This window comes from Pristiophorus japonicus, unplaced genomic scaffold, assembly GCF_044704955.1.
Source record: "Pristiophorus japonicus isolate sPriJap1 unplaced genomic scaffold, sPriJap1.hap1 HAP1_SCAFFOLD_300, whole genome shotgun sequence".
Taxonomy (NCBI): Eukaryota; Metazoa; Chordata; class Chondrichthyes; family Pristiophoridae; genus Pristiophorus; species Pristiophorus japonicus.
This window is the reverse complement of record NW_027252780.1, coordinates 474,146-498,472: the sequence shown is the minus strand read 5'-3', so window position 1 is coordinate 498,472 and position 24,327 is coordinate 474,146. Positions and strand designations below refer to the sequence as shown.

At 43.6% G+C, this 24,327-nt stretch overlaps 9 non-coding genes across 9 annotated transcripts; all 9 read left to right on the top strand.

Moving 5' to 3' along the window:
• Positions 1–1,206: 1,206 nt before the first annotated feature.
• Positions 1,207–1,288, top strand: trnas-gcu (transfer RNA serine (anticodon GCU)). The gene has a single exon. It is a non-coding gene; the product is annotated as a tRNA-Ser (tRNA).
• A 1,919-nt stretch (positions 1,289–3,207) lies between these two features.
• trnas-gcu (transfer RNA serine (anticodon GCU)) lies at positions 3,208–3,289 on the top strand. Its single transcript has one exon. It is a non-coding gene; the product is annotated as a tRNA-Ser (tRNA).
• Positions 3,290–7,573: 4,284 nt separating this feature from the next.
• trnar-ucg (transfer RNA arginine (anticodon UCG)) lies at positions 7,574–7,662 on the top strand. The gene is given in 2 exon segments: positions 7,574–7,610; positions 7,627–7,662. It is a non-coding gene; the product is annotated as a tRNA-Arg (tRNA).
• A 2,254-nt stretch (positions 7,663–9,916) lies between these two features.
• On the top strand, positions 9,917–10,005 carry trnar-ucg (transfer RNA arginine (anticodon UCG)). The gene is given in 2 exon segments: positions 9,917–9,953; positions 9,970–10,005. It is a non-coding gene; the product is annotated as a tRNA-Arg (tRNA).
• Positions 10,006–10,250: 245 nt separating this feature from the next.
• Positions 10,251–10,332, top strand: trnas-gcu (transfer RNA serine (anticodon GCU)). Its single transcript has one exon. It is a non-coding gene; the product is annotated as a tRNA-Ser (tRNA).
• Positions 10,333–15,340: 5,008 nt separating this feature from the next.
• trnar-ucg (transfer RNA arginine (anticodon UCG)) lies at positions 15,341–15,429 on the top strand. The gene is given in 2 exon segments: positions 15,341–15,377; positions 15,394–15,429. It is a non-coding gene; the product is annotated as a tRNA-Arg (tRNA).
• A 244-nt stretch (positions 15,430–15,673) lies between these two features.
• Positions 15,674–15,755, top strand: trnas-gcu (transfer RNA serine (anticodon GCU)). The gene has a single exon. It is a non-coding gene; the product is annotated as a tRNA-Ser (tRNA).
• Positions 15,756–18,414: 2,659 nt separating this feature from the next.
• On the top strand, positions 18,415–18,503 carry trnar-ucg (transfer RNA arginine (anticodon UCG)). The gene is given in 2 exon segments: positions 18,415–18,451; positions 18,468–18,503. It is a non-coding gene; the product is annotated as a tRNA-Arg (tRNA).
• A 3,324-nt stretch (positions 18,504–21,827) lies between these two features.
• trnas-gcu (transfer RNA serine (anticodon GCU)) lies at positions 21,828–21,912 on the top strand. Its single transcript has one exon. It is a non-coding gene; the product is annotated as a tRNA-Ser (tRNA).
• The last annotated feature ends 2,415 nt before the right edge of the window (positions 21,913–24,327 follow it).

The following is a 24,327-nucleotide window of genomic DNA, read 5'->3' as shown; positions in this document are numbered from 1 at the left end:
GAAATAGCAGCAAACCCGGGGACTGGGAGAAATTTACAACTAAGCAGAGGAGGACAAAGGGTTTGATTAGGGCAGGGGAAATGGAGTACGAGAAGAAGCTTGCAGTGAACATTAAGACGGATTGCAAAAGTTTCTATAGATATGTAAAGAGAAACAGGTTAGTAAAGACAAACGTAGGTCCCCTGCAGTCAGAATCAGGGGAAGTCATAACGGGGAACAAAGAAATGGCGGACCAATTGAACAAGTACTTTGGTTCGGTATTCACTGAGGAGGGCACAAACAACCTTCCGGATATAAAAGAGGTCAGAGGGTCTAGTAAGGAGGAGGAACTGAGGGTAATCCTTATTACTCGGGAAATTGTGTTGGGGAAATTGATGGGATTGAAGGCCGATAAATTCCCAGGGCCTGATGGACTGCATCCCAGAGTACTTAAGGAGATGGCCTTGGAAATAGTGGATGCATTGACAGTCATTTTCAAACATTCCATTGACTCTGGATCAGTTCCTATGGAGTGGAGGGTAGCCAATGTAACCCCACTTTTTAAAAATGAAGGGAGAGAGAAAACAAAGAATTATAAACCGGTCAACCTGACATCGGTAGTGGGTAAAATGATGGAATCAATTATTAAGGATGTCATAGCAGTGCATTTGGAAAGAGGTAATAAGATAGGTCCAAGTCAGCATGGGTTTGTGACAGGGAAATCATGCTTGACAAATCTTCTGGAATTTTTTGAGGATGTTTCCAGTAGAGTGGACAAGGGAGAACCAGTTGATGTGGTATATTTGGACTTTCATAAGGCTTTCGACAAGGTCCCACACAAGAGATTAATGAGCAAAGTTAAAGCACATGGGATTGGGGGTAGTGTGCTGACATGGATTGAGAACTGGTTGTCAGACAGGAAGCAAAAAGTAGGAGTAAATGGGGACTTTTCAGAATGGCAGGCAGTGACTCGTGGGGTACCGCAAGGTTCTGTATTCTGTATTTTATATTCTTTGTTGTGATTCTGCCGAGAAACCAACCATCTCTTTCAGTCACTCACCTGAAGTGAAGGAAGGCTGTTTGCTTAAAGAATCTCATGGCAAGTTTTCATCATTGTCGATCTGCATGCACGGGCAGAGCAAGCTGTGAAGTGGACTTTCTTGCACATTATTTCTGTTTGGATACAAAAAGCAGGACATTGAATGGCTGACGATGTCTTATAGCAGAGACGAGGTGGCCGAGTGGTTAAGGCGATGGACTGCTAATCCATTGTCCTCTGCACGCATGGGTTCGAATCCCATTCTCGTCGTCGTTGGCTTACAGCTTAACCACTTTTTGACATTCACATTTAACCTCATCGCCAAATTCCACTTTTACTTGGAGGGATGCTGCACTTTCCTCATGTCATGTCTCAAATTAATAATATATTCGTCAAAAGGAGAACAGTTGCAGGACAATGGCGAGGGGCTCGAATTAGATAGGTATCTGAGAGACAGCACATGCACGATGGGCCATAATATCAGCGTCAATCTCCACCTCTGCCCTGAAGCAATACGGTGGAGGAGGATTTCCTGTACTGCATCAGGGATGGTTTTATCGACCAATATGTCGAGGAACCAACGAGGCGGGAGGCCATCTTAGACTGGGTGTTGTGTAATGAGAGAAGATTAATTAGCAATCTCGTTGTGCGAGGCCCCTTGGGGAAGAGTGACCATAATATGGTGGGATTCTGCATTCGGATGGAGAATGAAACAGTTAATTCAGAGACCATGGTCCAGAACTGAAAGAAGGGTAACTTTGAAGGTATGAGGCGTGAATTGGCTAGGATAGATTGGGAAATGATACTGAAGGGGTTGACTGTGGATGGGCAATGGCAGACATTTAGAGACCGCATGGATGAACTACAACAATTGTACATTCCTATCTGGCGTAAAAATAAAAAATGGAAGGTGGCTCAACCGTGGCGATCAAGGGAAATCAGGGATAGCATTAATGCCAAGGAAGTGGCATACACATTGACCAGAAATAGCAGCAAACCCGGGGACTGGGAGAAATTTACAACTAAGCAGAGGAGGACAAAGGGTTTGATTAGGGCAGGGGAAATGGAGTACGAGAAGAAGCTTGCAGTGAACATTAAGACGGATTGCAAAAGTTTCTATAGATATGTAAAGAGAAACAGGTTAGTAAAGACAAACGTAGGTCCCCTGCAGTCAGAATCAGGGGAAGTCATAACGGGGAACAAAGAAATGGCGGACCAATTGAACAAGTACTTTGGTTCGGTATTCACTGAGGAGGGCACAAACAACCTTCCGGATATAAAAGAGGTCAGAGGGTCTAGTAAGGAGGAGGAACTGAGGGTAATCCTTATTAGTCGGGAAATTGTGTTGGGGAAATTGATGGGATTGAAGGCCGATAAATTCCCAGGGCCTGATGGACTGCATCCCAGAGTACTTAAGGAGATGGCCTTGGAAATAGTGGATGCATTGACAGTCATTTTCAAACATTCCATTGACTCTGGATCAGTTCCTATGGAGTGGAGGGTAGCCAATGTAACCCCACTTTTTAAAAATGAAGGGAGAGAGAAAACAAAGAATTATAAACCGGTCAACCTGACATCGGTAGTGGGTAAAATGATGGAATCAATTATTAAGGATGTCATAGCAGTGCATTTGGAAAGAGGTAATAAGATAGGTCCAAGTCAGCATGGGTTTGTGACAGGGAAATCATGCTTGACAAATCTTCTGGAATTTTTTGAGGATGTTTCCAGTAGAGTGGACAAGGGAGAACCAGTTGATGTGGTATATTTGGACTTTCATAAGGCTTTCGACAAGGTCCCACACAAGAGATTAATGAGCAAAGTTAAAGCACATGGGATTGGGGGTAGTGTGCTGACATGGATTGAGAACTGGTTGTCAGACAGGAAGCAAAAAGTAGGAGTAAATGGGGACTTTTCAGAATGGCAGGCAGTGACTCGTGGGGTACCGCAAGGTTCTGTATTCTGTATTTTATATTCTTTGTTGTGATTCTGCCGAGAAACCAACCATCTCTTTCAGTCACTCACCTGAAGTGAAGGAAGGCTGTTTGCTTAAAGAATCTCATGGCAAGTTTTCATCATTGTCGATCTGCATGCACGGGCAGAGCAAGCTGTGAAGTGGACTTTCTTGCACATTATTTCTGTTTGGATACAAAAAGCAGGACATTGAATGGCTGACGATGTCTTATAGCAGAGACGAGGTGGCCGAGTGGTTAAGGCGATGGACTGCTAATCCATTGTCCTCTGCACGCATGGGTTCGAATCCCATTCTCGTCGTCGTTGGCTTGCAGCTTAACCACTTTCTGACATTCACATTTCATCTCATCGCCAAATTCCCCTTTTACTTTCAGGGATGCTGTACTTTCCTCATGTCATGTCTCAAATTAATAATATATTCGTCCAAAGCAGAACAGTTGCAGTACAATGGCGAGGGGCGCTAATTCGATAGGTATCAGAGAGACAGCACATGCACGATGGGCCATAATATCATTTCTCACCACCGTCAGAATCTGAGAGCTGCGCTTTTCACTGTCGGCGGATCGTTGGTCCACGGTTATGATTCTCCCTTCGGATTGATCACATTTGAAATGCGAGAGGTCACGGGCCAAATTCCGGACGAGCCCCGCGATGTTTTACTCAAAGTTCCGCTTCTAACAGCCGCTCGACATGTGAGAAAACTGACGTATTTCACGTTAAAACGTGTGATTTTACGCCGATGTTCCCTTAGCATCCAAATCCCAGAGCAAAGTGAAACCTGCCAAACTGAGTAAAGTTAAAATATCTCAGAGGTACTCGGCTCTATGACTCGTTGGATAACCTAAAGCCTTGTTTGGTTCCGGCCGATACTTGATCAGTAATCTTCCTGTCTGTACGCATAAGTTCACCTCAATTGGGATAAGCATACATTCAGCGTCAATCTCCACCTCTGCCCTGAATATGTGTGCGTCCTGTTTCTCTAGAGCTGAAAAGATGAGAGAAGCTGCCTTTTGAATTCGTCCCTTGGCTGCCGAATTCAAAGCGGACAGGAAATCAATCCGGGCTGGCAAAGCTGCCTGGTCTGATTAAAAGGTGGTGACAGCCTACATTGTAAGCATGTTCTCGTCTTCTGGCCTCAGCATTAGGTTCAACGTATCGGATGATAAGCACCGCTCCTATTGTCTGGTAATGGTTCTGCTATTCCCACTAACACCTCCTCTGGTCCATCCTTTGTTACGTTATTGCCCGATTACCACCCACTTTACCTTTCTCCATTGTGCCATGTATTATTTAATCACTCCTGCGTTCCGCTGTATCACAAACGTTCCCATTTGACATTTCTCGCTGCGTATTTTTTCCAGGCGCTATGTTTGTTGAAAACATCTGTAATCTTTAACTTTTTCCTGAAATATCAGAATGATTATCCGACAGAACGTGAAACCGAATTCTTCCTCCACAAAATCTGCACGACCTGCCGAGTTTTACATATTTATCTGTTTTTATTCATTCTATTTCCGTGTCCCTTTTAAGGGGATTTGCTGTCTGTCCGAGATCATTCTCTGTCTCTGTAAAATGGTGTGCTATCAGACCCTCATCATTCTGTGTCTGTTTCAAAGGGATGTGCTATCTGTCCCGGATTTCCAATTTGAAATTTCAAAACCTGCCTTTGGAGGTTAAGGAATATTAGTTTGTTTGTGTGTTTCAGACTGGGCTGGTTTTACGTCCCTCCCTCCTTCCTTCCTTCCTGCCTGTCTTTCACCTGTGGCTTCAATAACAGTCTCTGCGCCGCGTGGTCCTGAGCCCCACTGCACAATTGCCTTCAGTGATGATCGAAATCTCACTTTATTCTTTTAAAAGGGAACTGCTGTCAGTCAAGGGTCATTCTGCATCTGGGTAAAAGGGATGTCCTTGCAATCCCGGATCATTCTGTGTCTGTTTAAAGGGGCTGGTTGTCAATTCCGGTTCATAATCTTTCCCTTTAAAACGGATTTTCTCATAATCGCGGGTCATCCTGTATTGTTTGAGAAGGAGTATGATTTCAGCTGCAATGACCGAATTGTTAAACTATAGTGTTCCAATTTATATTGGGATTGCCTGCGCCGGTGCGCACCCAGATCGCAGTGCATCTGTTCATTCACTCGAAATATGCAAATATTTTCCTGAATCCACTCCTTGATATTGCAGTTGCACCGAATTTGCTCGCAATAAACACAACAACACAATGATTGGTGCTGGCAGCTTCTGCGTGGCCTAATGGATAAGGCGTCTGACTTCGATTACAACCACAAAGTTATTAAAAGATTGCAGGTTCGAGTCCTGCCGCGGTCAACTTAGCTGGCTACGTGAAATTTTATATTCTTTGTTGTGATTCTGCCGAGAAACCAACCATCGCTTCCAGTCACTCACCTGAAGTGAAGGAAGGCTGTTTGCTGAAAGAATCTCATGGCAAGCTTGCATCATTGTCGATCTGCATGCACGGGCAGAGCAAGCTGTGAAGTGGACTTTCTTGCACATTATTTCTGTTTGGATACAAAAAGCAGGAGATTGAATGGCTGACGATGTCTTATAGCAGAGACGAGGTGGCCGAGAGATTCAGACGATGGACTGCTAATCCATTGTGCTCTGCACGCATGGATTCGAATCCTATTCTCGTCGTCGTTGGCTTTCAGCTTGACCACTTTTTGACATTCACATTTAACCTCATCGCCAAATTCCCCTTTTACTTACAGGGATGCTGTACTTTCCTCATGTCATGTCTCAAATTAATAATATATTCGTCAAAAGGAGAACAGTTGCAGTACAATGGCGAGGGGCACTAATTAGATAGGTATCTGAGAGACACCACATGCACGATGGGCCATAATATCATTTCTCACCACCGTCAGAATCTGAGAGCTGCGCTTTTCACTGTCGGCGGCTCCTTGGTCCACGGTTATGATTCTCCCTTCGGATTGATCACATTTGAAATGCGAGAGGTCACGGGCCAAATCCCGGACGAGCCCCGCCATGTTTTACTCAAAGTTCCGCTTCTAACATCCGCTCGACATGTGAGAAAACAGACGTATGTCACGTTAAAACGTGTGATTTTACGCCGATGTTCCCTTAGCATCCAAATCCCAGAGCAAAGTGAAACCCGCCAAACTGAGTAAAGTTAAAATATCTCAGAGGTACTCGGCTCTGTGACTCGTTGGATAACCTAAAGCCTTGTTTGGTTCCGGCCGATACTTGATCAGTATATCTTCCTGTCTGTACGCATAAGTTCACCTCAATTGGGATAAGCATACATTCAGCGTCAATCTCCACCTCTGTCCTGAATATGTGTGCGTCCTGTTTCTCTAGAGCTGAAAAGATGAGAGAAGCTGCTTTTTGAATTCGTCCCTTGGCTGCCGAATTCAAAGCATACAGGAAATCAATCCGGGCTGGCAAAGCTGCCTGGTCTGATTAAAAGGCGGTGACAGCCTATATTGTAAGCATGTTCTCGTCTTCTGGCCTCAAGAATTAGGTTCAACGTATCGGATGATAAGCACCGCTCCCATTGTCTGGTAATGGTTCTGCGATTCCCACTCACACTTCCTCTGGACCATCCTTTGTTACGTTATTGCCCGATTAGCACCCACTTTGCCTTTCTCCATTGTGCCATGTATTATTATACACTCCTTCTTTCCGCTGTATCACAGAAGTTCCCATTTGACCTTTCTAGCTGCGTATTTTTTCCAGGCGCTATTTTTGTTGAAAACATCTGTAATCTTTAACTTTTTCCTGAAATATCGGAATGATTATCCGACAGAACGTGAAACCGGATTCTTCCTCCACAAAATCTGCACGACCTGCCGAGTTTTACATATTTATCTGCTTTTATTCATTCTATTTCCGTGTCCCTTTTAAGGGGATTTGCTGTCTGTCCGAGATCATTCTCTGTCTCTGTAAAATGGTGTGCTATCAGACCTTCAACATTCTGTGTCTGTTTCAAAGGGATGTGCTGTCTGTCCCGGATTTCCAATTTGAAATTTCAAAACCTGCCTTTGGAGGTTAAGGAAGATTAGTTTGTTTGTGTGTTTCATACTGGGCTGGTTTTACGTCCTTCCCTCCCTCCTTGTCCATCACCTGTGGCTTCAATAACAGTCTCTGCGCCGCGTGGTCTTGATCCCCACTGCACAATTGCCTTCAGGGATGATCGAAATCTCACTTTATTCTTTTAAAAGGGAACTTCTGTCAGTCAAGGGTCATTCTGCATCTGGGTAAAAGGGATGTCCTTGCAATCCCGGATCATTCTGTGTCTGTTTAAATGGGCTGGTTGTCAGTTCCGGTTCATAATCTTTCCCTTTAAAACGGATTTTCTCAAAAACCCGGGTCATCCTGTATTGTTTGAGAAGGAGTATGATTTCAGCTGCAATGACCGAATTGTTAAACTATAGTGTTCCAATTTACATCAGGGTTGCCTACGCCGGTGCGCACCCAGATCGCAGTGCATCTGTTCATTCACTCGAAATATGCTCATCTTTTCCTAAATCCACTCCTTGATATTGCAGTTGCCCCGAATTTGCTCGCAATATACACAACAACACAATGGACGGTGCTGGCAGCGGCCGCGTGGCCTAATGGATAAGGCGTCTGACTTCGATTACAACCGCAAAGTTATCAGAAGATTGCAGGTTCGAGTCCTGCCGCGGTCAACTTAGCTCGCTACGTGAAATTTTATATTCTTTGTTGTGATTCTGCCGAGAAACCAACCATCTCTTTCAGTCACTCACCTGAAGTGAAGGAAGGCTGTTTGCTTAAAGAATCTCATGGCAAGTAATCATCATTGTCGATCTGCATGCACGGGCAGAGCAAGCTGTGAAGCGGACTTTCTTGCACAATATTTCTGTTTGGATACAAAAAGCAGGAGATTGAATGGCTGACGATGTTTTATAGCAGAGACGAGGTGGCCGAGAGATTAAGGCGATGGACTGCTAATCCATTGTGCTCTACACGCATGGTTTGAATCCCATTCTCGTCGTCGTTGGCTTGCAGCTTAACCACTTTTTGACATTCACATTTAACCTCATCGCCAAATACCCCTTTTCCTTGCAGGGATGCTGCACTTTCCTCATGTCATGTCTCAAATTAATAATATATTCGTCAAAAGGAGAACAGTTGCAGTACAATGGCGAGGGACACTAATTAGATAGGTATCTTAGAGACAGCACATGCACGAATGGCCATAATATCATTTCTCACCACCGTCAGAATCTGAGAGCTGCGATTTCACTGTCGGCGGCTCGTTGGTCCACGGTTATGATTCTCCCTTCGGATTGATCACATTTGAAATGCGAGAGGTCACGGGCCAAATCCCGGACGAGCCCCGCCATGTTTTACTCAAAGTTCCGCTTCTAACAGCCGCTCGACATGTGAGAAAACAGACGTATTTCACGTTAAAACGTGTGATTTTACGCCGATGTTCCCTTAGCATCCAAATCCCAGAGCAAAGTGAAACCCGCCAAACTGAGTAAAGTTAAAATATCTCAGAGGTACTCGGCTCTGTGACTCGTTGGATAACCTAAAGCCTTGTTTGGTTCCGGCCGATACTTGATCAGTATATCTTCCTGTCTGTACGCATAAGTTCACCTCAATTGGGATAAGCATACATTCAGCGTCAATCTCCACCTCTGCCCTGAATATGTGTGCGTCCTGTTTCTCTAGAGCTGAAAAGATGAGAGAAGCTGCTTTTTGAATTCGTCCCTTGGCTGCCGAATTCAAAGCATACAGGAAATCAATCCGGGCTGGCAAAGCTGCCTGGTCTGATTAAAAGGCGGTGACAGCCTTTATTGTAAGCATGTTCTCGTCTTCTGGCCTCAACATTAGGTTCAACGTATCGGATGATAAGCACCGCTCCCATTGTCTGGTAATGGTTCTGCTATTCCCACGAACACTTCCTCTGGACCATCCTTTGTTACGTTATTGTCCGATTACCACCCACTTTGCCTTTCTCCATTGTGCCATGTATTATTTAATCACTCCTTCTTTTCGCTGTATCACAAACGTTCCCATTTGACATTTCTCGCTGCGTATTTTTTCCAGGCGCTATTTTTGTTGAAAACATCTGTAATCTTTAACTTTTTCCTGAAATATCGGAATGATTATCCGACAGAACGTGAAACCGGATTATTCCTCCACAAAATCTGCACGACCTGCCGAGTTTTACATATTTATCTGTTTTTATTCATTCTATTTCCGTGTCCCTTTTAAGGGGATTTGTTGTCTGTCCGAGATCATTCTCTGTCTCTGTAAAATGGTGTGCTACCAGACCCTCATCATTCTGTGTCTGTTTCAAAGGGATGTGCTGTCTGTCCCGGATTTACAATTTGAAATTTCAAAACCTGCCTTTGGAGGTTAAGGAATATTAGTTTGTTTGTGTGTTTCAGACTGGGCTGGTTTTACGTCCTTCCCTCCCTCCTTGTCCATCACCTGTAGCTTCAATAACAGTCTCTGCGCCGCGTGGTCTTGAGCCCCACTGCACAATTGCCTTCAGGGATGATCGAAATCTCACTTTATTCTTTTAAAAGGGAACTGCTGTCAGTCAAGGGTCATTCTGCATCTGGGTAAAAGGGATGTCCTTGCAATCCCGGATCATTCTGTGTCTGTTTAAATGGGCTGGTTGTCAGTTCCGGTTCATAATCTTTCCCTTTAAAACGGATTTACTCATTAAACCGGGTCATCCTGTATTGTTTGAGAAGGAGTATGATTTCACCTGCAATGACCGAATTGTTAAACTATAGTGTTCCAATTTACATTAGGGTTGCCTGCGCCGGTGCGCACCCAGATCGCAGTGCATCTGTTCATTCACTCGAAATATGCTCATCTTTTCCAAAATCCACTCCTTGATATTGCAGTTGCCCCGAATTTGCTCGCAATATACACAACAACACAATGTACGGTGCTGGCAGCGGCCGCGTGGCCTAATGGATAAGGCGTCTGACTTCGATTACAACCACAAAGTTATTAAAAGATTGCAGGTTCGAGTCCTGCCGCGGTCAACTTAGCTGGCTACGTGAAATTTTATATTCTTTGTTGTGATTCTGCCGAGAAACCAACCATCTCTTTCAGTCACTCACCTGAAGTGAAGGAAGGCTGTTTGTTTTAAGAATCTCATGGCAAGTTTTCATCATTGTCGATCTGCATGCACGGGCAGAGCAAGCTGTGAAGTGGAATTTATTGCACATTATTTCTGTTTGGATACAAAAAGCAGGAGATTGAATGGCTGACGATGTCTTATAGCAGAGACGAGGTGGCCGAGAGGTTAAGGCGATAGACTGCTAATCCATTGTGCTCTGCACGCATGGCTCCGAATCCCATTCTCGTCGTCGTTGGCTTGCAGCTTAACCACTTTTTGACATTCACATTTAACCTCATCGCCAAATTCCCCTTTTCCTTGCAGGGATGCTGCACTTTCCTCATGTCATGTCTCAAATTAATAATATATTCGTCAAAAGGAGAACAGTTGCAGTACAATGGGGAGGGGCACTAATTAGATAGGTATCTGAGAGACAGCACATGCACGATGGGCCATAATATCATTTCTCACCTCCGTCAGAATCTGCGAGCTGCGCTTTTCACTGTCGGCGGCTCGTTGGTCCACGATTATGATTCCCCTTCGGAATGATCACTTTTGAAATGCGAGAGGTCACGGGCCAAATCCCGGACGAGCCCCGCCATGTTTTACTCAAAGTTCTAACAGCCGCTCGACATGTGAGAAAACAGACGTATTTCACGTTAAAACGTGTGATTTTACGCCGATGTTCCCTTAGCATCCAAATCCCAGAGCAAAGTGAAACCCACCAAACTGAGTAAAGTTAAAATATCTCAGAGGTACTCGGCTCTGTGACTCGTTGGATAACCTAAAGCCTTGTTTGGTTCCGGCCGATACTTGATCAGTATATCTTCCTGTCTGTACGCATAAGTTCACCTCAATTGGGATAAGCATACATTCAGCGTCAATCTCCACCTCTGCCCTGAATATGTGTGCGTCCTGTTTCTCTAGAGCTGAAAAGATGAGAGAATCTGCCTTTTGAATTCGTCCCTAGGCTTCCGAATTAAAAGCGGACAGGAAATCAATCCGGGCTGGCAAAGCTGCCTGGTCTGATTAAAAGGCGGTGACACCCTATATTGTAGGCATGTTCTCGTCTTCTGGCCTCAACATTAGGTTCAACGTATCGGATGATCAGCACCGCTCCCATTGTCTGATAATGGTTCTGCTATTCCCACGAACACCTCCTCTGGACCATCCTTTGTTACGTTATTGCCCGATTACCACCCACTTTGCCTTTCTCCATTGTGCCATGTATTATTTAATCACTCCTGCGTTCCGCTGTATCACAGAAGTTCCCATTTGACCTTTCTCGCTGCGTATTTTTTCCAGACGCTATTTTTGTTGAAAACATCTGTAATCTTTAACTTTTTCCTGAAATATCGGAATGATTATCCGACAGAACGTGAAACCGGATTCTTCCTCCACAAAATCTGCACGATCTGCCGAGTTTTACATATTTATCTGTTTTTATTCATTCTATTTCCGAGTCCCTTTTAAGGGGATTTGCTGTCTGTCCGAGATCATTCTCTCTCTCTTTAAAATGGTGTGCTATCAGACCGTCATCATTCTGTATCTGTTTAAAAGGGATGTGCTGTCTGTCCCGCATTTCCAATATCAAATTTCAAAACCTGCCTTTGGAGGTTAAGGAATTTTAGTTTGTTTGTGTCATTGTCTAAGCTAGAGAGTGTGCAAACGTGCTGTGCGATCTTACTGTCATGTGAGAAAAATGCATTACATGCAACTTGAAACAGTACTGATTTGATTGAACACTCCTTCGTGGACTCTCTGACGGTAGAAGAATCTGCTGTGGGATTTTGCTATTCCACATCTGAAAGAAGGGAAAATACACAAGTTAGAAATATAGCGATTTTAGGCCGGGCTTGCGTGTGGGCTGTGTGACATGACGACATCCTCCATCCTTATTTGCAAATTCAAATCAAATCAAACCAATACAAGACATGACTGACTGACTGACTTTGTTTATACATGTATATATATATATATATATGTGTATATTTATATATAATCCCAAATTTTTAACTTCCAAAATAAATATGCTTTTTCTGTTCTGCCTGCGCTGGGCTCTCTTACATTTGACCTCTTTCACAGCACAAGCAGCTGCTGTCAGATCCATCGGAAAGACACACTCGACTTTAAAAGATCGCCCTTGTAGCCAACATCCTCCCTCATGGCTTGTCTTCCACCATGGGGTTACTGTGTTTGGGTAGTTATTGACTGCACCTCTCATATCCAATGGAATTCTTATAGTTACACAGCTAACGTTCAATAAAAAAATACATAGATTATGAATCAGTTATTTATTTCATTAAAACAACTCAAATTCAATTTTTTTTAATACAATTTAAATGCATTTATTTTCTTAAAATGTTAAATATATATATATTTCAGACTGGGCTGGTTTTACGTCCCTCCCTCCCTACTTCCTGCCTGTCTATCACCTGTGGCTTCAATAACAGTCTTTGCCCCGCATGGTCCTGAGCCCCACTACACAATTGCCTTCAGGGATGTTCGAAATCTCACTTTATTCTTTTAAAAGAGAACTGCTGTCATTCAAGGGTCTTTCTGCATCTGGGTAAAAGGGATGTCCTTGCAGCCCCGGATCATTCTGTGTCTGTTTAAACGGGCTGGTTGTCAGTTCCGGTTCATAATCTTTCCTTTGAAACTGGTTTTCTCATAAACCCGGGTCATCCTGTATAGTTTGAGAAGGAGTATGATTTCAGCTGCATTGACCGAATTGTTAAACTGTTGTGTTTCAATTTACATTGGGCTTGCCTGCGCCGGCGCGCACCCAAATCGCCGCGCATCTGTTCATTCACTAGAAATATGCTCATCTTTTCCGAAATCCAGTCCTTGATGTTGCAGTTGCCCCGAATCTGCTGGCAATATGCACAATAACACAATGGATGGTGTTGGCAGAGACCGCGTGGCCTAATGGATAAGGCGGCTGATTTCAATTATAACCGCGAAGTTATCAGAAGATTGAAAGTTCGAATCGTGACGCGGTCAACATAACATGCTTTAGTGAAATTTTACATTCTTTGTTTTGATTCTGCTGAGAAACCAACCATCTCTTCCAGTCACTCACCTGCAGCAAAGGAAGGCTGTTTGCTTCAAGAATCTCATGGCAAGTTTTCATCATTGTCGATCTGCATGCACGGGCAGAGCAAGCTGTGAAGTGGACTTTCTTGCACATTATTTCTGTTTGGATACAATAAGCAGGAGATTGAATGGCTGACGATGTTTTATAGCAGGGACGAGGTGGCCGAGATGTTAAGGCGATGAACTGCTAATCCATTGTGCTCTCCTGTCGCATGGGTTCGAATCCCATTCTCGTCGTCGTTGGCTTGCAGCTTAACCACTTTTTGACATTCACATTTCACCTCATCGCCAAATTCTCCTTTTCCTTGCAGGGATGCTGTACTTTCCTCATGTCATGTCTCAAATTAATAATATATTCGTCAAAAGGAGAGCAGTTGCAGTACAATGGCGAGGGGCGCTAATTAGATAGGTATCTGAGAGACAGCACATGCACGATGGGCCATAATATCATTTCACACCACCGTCAGAATCTGAGAGCTGCGCTTTTCACTGTCGGCGGCTCGTTGGTCCACGATTATGTTTCTCCCTTCGGAATGATCACATTTGAAATGCGAGAGGTCACGGGCCAAATCCCGGACGAGCCCCGCCATGTTTTACTCAAAGTTCCGCTTCTAACATCCGCTCGACATGTGAGAAAACAGACGTATTTCACGTTAAAACGTGTGATTTTACGCCGATGTTCCCTTAGCATCCAAATCCCAGAGCAAAGTGAAACCCGCCAAACTGAGTAAAGTTAAAATATCTCAGAGGTACTCGACTCTGTGACTCGTTGGATAACCTAAAGACTTGTTTGGTTCCGGCCGATACTTGATCAGTATATCTTCCTGTCTGTACGCATAAGTTCACCTCAATTGGGATAAGCATACATTCAGCGTCAATCTCCACCTCTGCCCTGAATATGAGTTAGTCCTGTTTCTCTCGAGCTGAAAAGATGAGAGAAGCTGCCTTTTGAATTCGTCCCTTGGCTGCCGAATTGAAGCGGACAGGAAATCAAGTCGGGCTGGCAAAGCTGCCTGGTCTGATTAAAAGGCGGTGATACCCTATATTGTAGGCATGTTCTCGTCTTCTGGCCTCAACATTAGGTTCAACGTATCGGATGATAAGCACCGCTCCCATTGTCTGGTAATGGTTCTGCTTTTCCCAGTAACACCTCCTCTGGACCATCCTTTGTTACGTTATTGCCCGATTACCACCCACTTTGTCTTTCTCCATTGTGCCATGTATTATTTAATCACTCCTGCGTTCCGCTGTATCACAGAAGTTCCCATTTGACCTTTCTCGCTGCGTATTTTTTCCAGACGCTATTTTTGTTGAAAACATCTGTAATCTTTAACTTTTTCATGAAATATCGGAATGATTATCCGACAGAACGTGAAACCGGATTCTTCCTCCACAAAATCTGCACGACCAGCCGAGTTTTACATATTTATCTGTTTTTATTCATTCAATTTCCGTGTCACTTTTAAGGGGATTTGCAGTCTGTCCGAGATCATTCTCTGTCTCTTTAAAATGGTGTGCTATCAGACCCTCATCATTCTGTGTCTGTTTAAAAGGGATGTGCTGTCTGTCACGGATTTCCAATTTCAAATTTCAAAACCTGCCTTTGGAGTTTAAGAAATATTAGTTTGTTTGTGTGTTTCTGACTGGGCTGATTTTATGTCCCTCCCTCCCTCCTTGTCTGTCACCTGTGGCTTCAATAACAGTCTCTGCGCCGCGTGGTCCTGACCCCACTGCACAATTGCCTTCAGGGATGATCGAAATCTCACTTTATTCTTTTAAAAGGGAACTGCTGTCAGTCAAGGGTCATTCTGCATCGGGTAAAAGGGATGTCCTTGCAAAGCCGGATCATTCTGTGTCTGTTCAAATGGGCTGGTTGTCAGTTCCGATTCATAATCTTTCCCTTTAAAACGGATTTTCTCATAATCCCGGGTCATCCTGTATTGTTTGAGAAGGAGTATGATTTCAGCTGCAATGACCGAATTGTTAAACTATAGTGTCCAATTTATATTTGGGTTGCCTGCGCCTGTGCGCACCCAGATCGCAGTGCATCTGTTCATTCACTCGAAATATGCTCATCTTTTCCGAAATCCACTCCTTGATATTGCAGTTGCCCCGAATTTGCTCGCAATATACATAACAACACAATGATTTGCGCTGGCAGCGGCCGCGTGGCCTAATGGATAAGGCGTCTGACTTCGATTACAACCGCAAAGTTATCAGAAAATTGCAGGTTCGAGTCCTGTCGCGGTCAACTTAGCTCGCTACGTGAAATTTTATATTCTTTGTTGTGATTCTGCCGAGAAACCAATCATCTCTTCCAGTCATTCACCTGAAGTGAAGGAAGGCTGTTTGCTGAAAAATCTCATGGCAAGTTTTCATCATTGTCGATCTGCTTGCATGGGCAGAGCAAGCTGTGAAGTGGACTTTCTTGCACATTATTTCTGTTTGGATACAAAAAGCAGGAGATTGAATGACTGACGATGTCTTATAGCAGAGACGAGGTGGCCGAGAGGTTAAGGCGATGGACTGCTAATCCATTGTGCGCTGCACGCATGGCTTCGTATCCCATTCTCGTCGTCGTTGGCTTGCAGCTTAACCACTTTTAGACATTCACATTTCACCTCATCGCCAAATTCCCCTTTTACTTACAGGGATGCTGTACTTTCCTCATGTCATGTCTCAAATTAATAATATATTCGTCAAAAGGAGAACAGTTGCAGTACAATGGCGAGGGGCACTAATTAGATAGGTATCTGAGAGACAGCACATTGCACGATGGGCCATAATATCATTTCGCACCACCGTCAGAATCTGAGAGCTGCGCTTTTCACTGTCGACGGCTCGTTGGTCCACGGTTATGATTCTCCCTTCGGAATGATCACATTTGAAATGCGAGAGGTCACGGGCCAAATCCCGGACGAGGCCCGCCATGTTTTACTCAAAGTTCCGCTTCTAACAGCCGCTCGACATGTGAGAAAACAGATGTATTTCACGTTAAAACGTGTGATTTTACGCCGATGTTCTCTTAGCATCCAAATCCCAGAGCAAAGTGAAACCCGCCAAACTGAGTAAAGTTAAAATATCTCAGAGGTACTCGGCTCTGTGACTCGTTCGATAACCTAAAGCCTTGTTTGGTTCCGGCCGATACTTGATCAGTATATCTTCCTATCTGTACGCATAAGTTCACCTCAATTGGGATAAGCATACATTCAGCGTCAATCTCCACCTCTGCCCTGAATATGAGTGCGTTCTGTTTCTCTAGAGCTGAAAAGCTGAGAGATGCTGCCTTTTGAATTCGTCCCTTGGCTGCCGAATTCAAAGCGGACAGGAAATCAATCCGGGCTGGCAAAGCTGCCTGGTCTGATTAAAAGGCGGTGACACCATATATTGTAAGCATGTTCTCGTCTTCTGGCCTCAACATTCGGTTCAACGTATCGGATGATAAGCACCGCTCCCATTGTCTGGTAATGGTTCTGCTTTTCCCAGTAACACCTCCTCTGGACCATCCTTTGTTACGTTATTGCCCGATTACCACCCACTTTGCCTTTCTCCGTTGTGCCATGTATTATTTAATCACTCCTGCGTTCCGCTGTATCACAGAACTTCCCATTTGACCTTTCTCGCTACGTATTTTTTCCAGACGCTATTTTTGTTGAAAACATCTGTAATCTTTAACTTTTTCCTGAAATATCGGAATGATTATCCGACAGAACGTGAAACCGGATTCTTCCTCCACAAAATCTGCACGACCAGCCGAGTTTTACATATTTATCTGTTTTTATTCATTCTATTTCTGTGTCCCTTTTAAGGGGATTTGCTGTCTGTCCGAGATCATTCTCTGTCTCTTTAAAATGTTGTGCTATCAGACCCTCATCATTCTGTGTATGTTTAAAAGGGATGTGCTGTCTGTCCCGCATTTCCAATATCAAATTTCAAAACCTGCCTTTGGAGGTTAAGGAATTTTAGTTTGTTTGTGTCATTGTCTAAGCTAGAGAGTGTGCAAACGTGCTGTGCGATCTTACTGTCATGTGAGAAAAATGCATTACATGCAACTTGAAACCGTACTGATTTGATTGAACACTCCTTCGTGGACTCTCTGACGGTAGAAGAATCTGCTGTGGGAATTTGCTATTCCACATCTGAAAGAAGGGAAATTACACAAGTTAGAAATATAGCGATTTTAGGCAGGGCTTGCGTGTGGGCTGTGTGACATGACGACATCCTCCATCCTTATTTGCAAATTCAAATCAAATCAAACTAATACAAGACATGACTGACTGACTGACTTTATTTATACATGTATATATATATGTGTATATTTATATATAATCCCAAATTTTTAACTTCCAAAATAAATATGCTTTTTCTGTTCGGCCTGCGCAGCGCTCTCTTACATTTGACCTCTTTCACAGCACAAGCAGCTGCTGTCAGATCCAGCGAAAGACACACTCGATTTTAAAAGATCGCCCTTGTAGCCCACGTCTTCCCTCATGGCTTGTCTTCCACCATGGGCTTACTGTGTTTGGGTAGTTATTGACTGCACCTCTTATTTCCCAATGGAATTCTTAAAGTTACACAGCCTTCGTTCAATAAAAAAATACATAGATTATGAATCAATTATTTATTTCATGAAAACAACTCAAATTCAATTTTTTTTAAATACAATTTAAATGCATTTATTTTCTTAAAATGTTAAATATTTATATATTTCAGACTGGGCTGGTTTTACGTCCCTCCCTCCCTCCTTGTCTATCACCTGTGGCTTCAATAACAGTCTCTGCGCCGCCTGGTCCTGAGCCCCACTGCACAATTGCCTTCAGGGATGATCGAAATCTCACTTTATTCTTTTAAAAGGGAACTGCTGTCAGTCAAGGGTCATTCTGCATCTGGGTGAAAGGGATGTCCTTGCAATCCCGGATCATTCTGTGTCTGTTTAAATGGGCTGGTTGTCAGTTCCGGTTTATAATCTTTTCCTTTAAAACGGATTTTCTCATAAACCCGGGTCATCCTGTATAGTTTGAGAAGGAGTATGATTTCAGCTGCAATGACCGAATTGTTAAACTGTTGTGTTTCAATTTACATTGGGCTTGCCTGCGCCGGCGCGCACCCAGATCGCCGCGCATCTGTTCATTCACTAGTAATATGCTCATCTTTTCCGAAATCCAGTCCTTGATGTTGCAGTTGCCCCGAATTTGCTCGCAATATACACAACAACACAATGAACGGTGCTGGCAGCGGCCGCGTGGCCTAATGGATAAGGCGTCTGACTTCGATTACAACCGCAAAGTTATCAGAAGATTACAGGTTCGAGTCCTGCCGCGGTCAACTTAGCTCGCTACGTGAAATTTTATATTCTTTGTTGTGATTCTGCCGAGAAACCAACCATCTCTTTCAGTCACTCACCTGAAGTGAAGGAAGGCTGTTTGCTTAAAGAATCTCATGGCAAGTATTCATCATTGTCGATCTGCATGCACGGGCAGAGCAAGCTGTGCAGAGGACTTTCTTGCACAATATTTCTGTTTGGATACAAAAAGCAGGAGATTGAATGGCTGACGATGTTTTATAACAGAGACGAGGTGGCCGAGAGATTAAGGCGATGGACTGCAATCCATTGTGCTCTACACGCATGGTTTGAATCCCATTCTCGTCGTCGTTGGCTTGCAGCTTAACCACTTTTTGACATTCACATTTAACCTCATCGCCAAATTCCCCTTTTACTTACAGGGATGCTGTACTTTCCTCATGTCATGTCTCAAATTAATAATATATTCGTCAAAAGGAGAACAGTTGCAGTACAATGGCGAGGGACACTAATTAGATAGGTATCTGAGAGACAGCACATGCACGATGGGCCATAATATCATTTCTCACCACCGTCACAATCTGCGAGCTGCGCTTTTCACTGTCGGCGGCTCGTTGGTCCACGATTACGATTCCCCGTCGGAATGATCACTTTTGAAATGCGAGAGGTCACGGGCCAAATCCGGGACGAGCCCCGCCATGTTTTACTCAAAGTTCTAACAGCCGCTCGACATGTGAGAAAACAGATGTATTTCACGTTAAAACGTGTGATTTTACGCCGATGTTCCCTTAGCATCCAAATCCCAGAGCAAAGTGAAACCCGCCAAACTGAGTAAAGTTAAAATATCTCAGAGGTACTCGGCTCTGTGACTCGTTGGATAACCTAAAGCCTTGTTTGGTTCCGGCCGATACTTGATCAGTATATCTTCCTGTCTGTACGCATAAGTTCACCTCAATTGGGATAAGCATACATTCAGCGTCAATCTCCACCTCTGCCCTGAACATGTGTGCGTCCTGTTTCTCTAGAGCTGAAAAGATGAGAGAAGCGGCCTTTTGAATTCGTCCCGAGGCTGCCGAATTCAAAGCGGACAGGAAATCAATCCGGGCTGGCAAAGCTGCCTGGTCTGATTAAAAGGCGGTGACACCCTATATTGTAAGCATGTTCTTGTCTTCTGGCCTCAACATTAGGTTCAACGTATCGGATTATCAGCACCGCTCCCATTGTCTGATAATGGTTCTGCTATTCCCACGAACACCTCCTCTGGACCATCCTTTGTTACGTTATTGCCCGATTACCACCCACTTTGCCTTTCTCCATTGTGCCATGTATTATTTAATCACTCCTGCGTTCCGCTGTATCACAGACGTTCCCATTTGACCTTTCTCGCTGCGTATTATTTCCAGGCGCTATTTTTGTTGAAAACATCTGTAATCTTTAACTTTTTCCTGAAATATCGGAATGATTATCCGACAGAACGTGAAACCGGATTCTTCCTCCACAAAATCTGCACGACCTGCCGAGTTTTACATATTTATCTGTTTTTATTCATTCTATTTCCGAGTCCCTTTTAAGGGGATTTGCTGTCTGTCCGAGATCATTCTCTGTCTCTTTAAAATGGTGTGCTATCAGACCCTCATCATTCTGTGTATGTTTAAAAGGGATGTGCTGTCTGTCCCGCATTTCCAATATCAAATTTCAAAACCTGCCTTTGGAGGTTAAGGAATTTTAGTTTGTTTGTGTCATTGTCTAAGCTAGAGAGTGTGCAAACGTGCTGTGCGATCTTACTGTCATGTGAGAAAAATGCATTACATGCAACTTGAAACAGTACTGATTTGATTGAACACTCCTTCGTGGACTCTCTGACGGTAGAAGAATCTGCTGTGGGATTTTGCTATTCCACATCTGAAAGAAGGGAAAATGCACAAGTTAGAAATATAGCGATATTAGGCCGGGCTTGCGTGTGGGCTGTGTGACATGACGACATCCTCCATCCTTATTTGCAAATTCAAATCAAATCAAACCAATACAAGACATGACTGACTGACTGACTTTGTTTATACATGTATATATATATATATATATGTGTATATTTATATATAATCCCAAATTTTTAACTTCCAAAATAAATATGCTTTTTCTGTTCTGCCTGCGCTGGGCTCTCTTACATTTGACCTCTTTCACAGCACAAGCAGCTGCTGTCAGATCCATCGGAAAGACACACTCGACTTTAAAAGATCGCCCTTGTAGCCAACATCTTCCCTCATGGCTTGTCTTCCACCATGGGGTTACTGTGTTTGGGTAGATATTGACTGCACCTCTCATATCCAATGGAATTCTTATAGTTACACAGCTAACATTCAATACAAAAATACATAGATTATGAATCAGTTATTTATTTCATTAAAACAACTCAAATTAAATTTTTTTTAATACAATTTAAATGCATTTATTTTCTTAAAATGTTAAATATTTATATATTTCAGACTGGGCTGGTTTTACGTCCCTCCCTCCCTCCTTCCTGCCTGTCTATCACCTGTGGCTTCAATAACAGTCTTTGCCCCGCGTGGTCCTGAGCCCCACTACACAATTGCCTTCAGGGATGTTCGAAATCTCACTTTATTCTTTTAAAAGAGAACTGCTGTCATTCAAGGGTCATTCTGCATCTGGGTAAAAGGGATGTCCTTGCAGCCCCGGATCATTCTGTGTCTGTTTAAACGGGCTGGTTGTCAGTTCCGGTTTATAATCTTTCCTTTGAAACTGGTTTTCTCATAAACCCGGGTCATCCTGTATAGTTTGAGAAGGAGTATGATTTCAGCTGCAATGACCGAATTGTTAAACTGTTGTGTTTCAATTTACATTGGGCTTGCCTGCGCCGGCGCGCACCCAGATCGCCGCGCATCTGTTCATTCACTAGAAATATGCTCATCTTTTCCGAAATCCAGTCCTTGATGTTGCAGTTGCCCCGAATCTGCTGGCAATATGCACAATAACACAATGGATGGTGTTGGCAGAGACCGCGTGGCCTAATGGATAAGGCGGCTGATTTCAATTATAACCGCGAAGTTATCAGAAGATTGAAAGTTCGAATCGTGACGCGGTCAACATAACATGCTTTAGTGAAATTTTACATTCTTTGTTGTGATTCTGCTGAGAAACCAACCATCTCTTCCAGTCACTCACCTGCAGCAAAGGAAGGCTGTTTGCTTCAAGAATCTCATGGCAAGTTTTCATCATTGTCGATCTGCATGCACGGGCAGAGCAAGCTGTGAAGTGGACTTTCTTGCACATTATTTCTCTTTGGATACAAAAAGCAGGAGATTGACTGGATGACGGTGTATTAAAGCAGTGCCGAGATGGCCGAGAGGTTAAGGCGATGGACTGCTGATCCATTGTGCTCTGCACGCATCGGTTCGAATCCCGTTGTCGTTGGCTTACAGTTTTGACCTCGTTTTGTCAATCACATTTCACCTCATCGCCAAATTCCCCTTTTCCTTGAAGGGATGCTGTACTTTCCTCATGTCATGTCTCAAATTAATAATATATTCGTCAAAAGGAGAACAGTTGCAGGACTATGGCGAGGGGCACTAATTAGATAGGTATCTGAGAGACAGCACATGCACGATGGGCCATAATATCTTTTCTCACCACCGTCAGAATCTGAGAGCTGCGCTTTTCACTGTCGGCGGCTCGTTGGTCCACGGTTATGATTCTCCCTTCGGAATGATCACATTTGAAATACGAGAGGCCACGGGCCAAATCCCGGACGAGCCGCGCCATGTTTTACTCATCCGACAGAACGTGAAATCGACTTCTTCCTCCACAGAATCTGCACGACCTGCCGAGTTTTACATATTTATCTGCTTTTATACATTCTATTTCCGTGTCCCTTTTAAGGGGATGTGCTGTCTGTCCGAGATCATTCTCTGTCTGTTTAAAATTGTGTGCTATCAGACCCGCATCATTCTGTGTCTGTTTAAAAGGGATGTGCTGTCTATCCCGGATTTCCAATTTCAAATTTCAAAAACTGCCTTTGGAGGGTGCTGGAATGTTAGTTTGTTTGTGTGTTTGTGTAAGCCAGAGTGTGTGCAAACGTGCTGTGCGATCTTACTGTCATGTGAGAAAAATGCATTACATGCAATTTGAAAACGTATTGATTTGATTGAACACTCCTTCGTGGACTCTCTGACGGTAGAAGAATCTGCTGTGGGATTTTGCTGTTCCACATCTGAAAGAAGGGAAAATACACAAGTTAGAAATATAGCGATTTTAGCCAGAGCTTGCGTGTGGGCTGTGTGATATGATGCCATCCTCCATCGTTATTTTCAAATTCAAATCAAATCAAACCAAGACAAGACAAGACATGACTGACTGATTGACTTTGTTTATACATGTATATATATGAATATATTTATATGTAATCCCAAATTTTGAACTTCCAAAAGAAATATGCTTTTTCTGTTCCGCAGGCACCGGGCTCTATTACATTTGACCTCTTTCACAGCACAATAGCTGCTGTCAGATCCAGCAGAAAGACACACGCGACTTTAAAAGATCGCCTTTGTAGCCCACAACTTCGCACGTGGCTTGTCTTCCAAAATGGGCTTAATGTGTTTGGGTATTGATTGATTGCACTCCTCATTTCCAATGAAATTCTTCCCGTCAAACAGCCTTCCTTCAATCAAAAAATATATAGATTATGAATCAATTATTTATTTATTTAAAACAACTCAAATTCAATTTTTTGAATACAAATTTAAATGCATGTATTTTCGTAAAATGTTAAATATATTTATATTTCAGTCTGGGCTGGTTTTACGTCCCTCCCTCCTTCCTGGCTGTGGCTTCCATAACTGTCTCTGCCCCGCGTGGTCCCGAGGCCGAATACACAATTGCCTTCAGGGATGATAGAAATCTCACTTTATTCTTTTAAAAAAGAACTGCTGTCAGTCAAGGGTCATTCTGCATCTGGGTAAAAGGGATGTCCTTGCAGTCCCCGATCTTCTGTGTCTGTTTAAACGGGCTGGTTGTCAGTTCCGGTTCAGCACATGGGATTGGGGGTAGTGTGCTGACATGGATTGAGAAATGGTTGTCAGACAGGAAGCAAAGAGTAGGAGTAAATGGGTACTTTTCAAAATGTCAGGCAGTGACTAGTGGGATACCGCAATGTTCTGTGCTGTGGCCCCAGCTGTTTACACTGTACATTAATGATTTAGACGAGGGGATTAAGGTAGTATCTCCAAATTTGCGGAAGACACTAAGTTGGGTGGCAGTGTGAGCTGCAAGGTGGATGCTATGAGGCTGCAGAGTGACTTGGATAGGTTAGGTGAGTGGTCAAATGAATGGCAGATGAAGTATCATGTGGATAAATGTGAGGTTATCCACTTTGGTGGTAAAAACAGAGAGACATACTATTATCTGAATGGTGACAGATTAGGAAAAGGGAAGGTGCAACGAGACCTGGGTGTCATGGTCCATCAGTCATTGAAGGTTGGCATGCAGGTACAGCAGGCGGTTAAAAAAGCAAATGGCATGTTGGCCTTCATAGCGAGACATTTGTGTACAGGAGCAGTGAGGTGTTGCTACAGTTGTACAGGGCCTTGGTGAGGCCACACCTGGAGTATTGTACACAGTTTTGGTCTCCTAACTTGAGGAAGGACATTCTTGCTATTGAGGGAGTGCAGCAAAGATTCACCAGACTGATTTCCGGGATGGCGGGACTGACCTATCAAGAAAGACTGGATCAACTGGGCTTGTATTCACTGGAGTTCAGAAGAATGAGAGGGGACCTCATAGAAACGTTTAAAATTCTGACGGGTTTAGACAGGTGAGATGCAGGAAGAATGTTCC